Source organism: Limulus polyphemus, unplaced genomic scaffold (genome assembly GCF_000517525.1).
Source record: "Limulus polyphemus unplaced genomic scaffold, Limulus_polyphemus-2.1.2 Scaffold337, whole genome shotgun sequence".
In the NCBI taxonomy this organism is placed as follows: domain Eukaryota; kingdom Metazoa; phylum Arthropoda; class Merostomata; order Xiphosura; family Limulidae; genus Limulus; species Limulus polyphemus.
In genome coordinates this window covers 63341-64608 of record NW_013665947.1, presented here as the reverse complement: position 1 = coordinate 64608, position 1268 = coordinate 63341, and positions in this window count along the sequence as shown.

Sequence of the window (1268 nt, the reverse complement as noted above, 5' to 3'; positions counted from 1 at the left end):
CTAAAATACGTTTTAGACTGTAAATAAGTGACCTCTAAGAAGAAAATCAAAAAAAAAAATGTCCTTCCACTTCAGCACTGGTCCTGCCATCTATGATTGGTACCTAAACCTTTTTCTAGTCCGTTTTCTTTATAAAACAGCATTTGGGCATGTTAAATCTCAATTGTAAAACTTTAAGCCAATCCTAGTCGAAGGTGTCAATTTCAGTACCATGTTATTCCAATCACTGTATTTCATGTTCGACAAATCATAGGATGATAAGGAAAGCATGTGATGAAACGTTGTTCTCTGGATTTTACAATATGAATGTGAAGGGTGCTTATTATAGTAACTGCCATTTTATGTAGAGGTTGTATTTAGTATTGGCCAATAATGCTTTTCTATAAGCATTAGAAAACTTGCTTCTGGAAAAAACTGCATGCGATGTACGTGACTTTTATTATTTTTATATAGTAGCATAAGTCATGCTGCATCGTATATCTATTTATATTAATCATTATATTGAAAAATTAACTCAAAATAGATATATGTTTTTGGAAAGAAGTTGATCCACGATTGTTAGGGTTAAGAGCTATCGAGTTGCAAGTGCAAAGTCTTTACATGAATTGGGTTTAGCACTTTGAACTGAAAGAGTTTGTGATTTTTTCATTCTTCTGCATTTAAATTTGTAGTTTTGAGTTAAATAATTTAGCATAATTTTATATTTAGTTCATAATAATAATAATAATATGATTCAGTATTTAGAATGATAAACTTGTGTGATTTGTACGTAATATTACTAGTACCAGTACTACATAAGAATTTTATATTTTTCCTTTATACAATCTTTTCTTTGTAGTGAGACCCACACTTCTGTTGTTATTGCTTTAGAATTAAAACAGTCTAACTGATATATATAAAGTTTATTCTGATATTTTGCAAATGGTTTAAAACTCAGTGTGCAAGTGACAACAATAAAACCCATATGCTGGTTGTGAAACAGACTAACTACATTCATTTCAATAAACACAGGGAAGCTATGATATTCTCACAGTTCGAGTCTCAATACACTAAAGAGCTTAAGTTTTGAATTCCAACATAAATCTTGCCTATAATGAGAGGAATGTGACAAGGAATAATCTTTTAAATGCTGTAAAATAATTTTCTTTGTAATTTATAGTATCTGTATCATTTGGTAATCTCTTGTAACAGGATGTATCAAGTAACTATGGTCAGGCGGTGTTATTGAAGCCACCTGTACTGTAAACTGTTTCGTACATTCGCTAGTA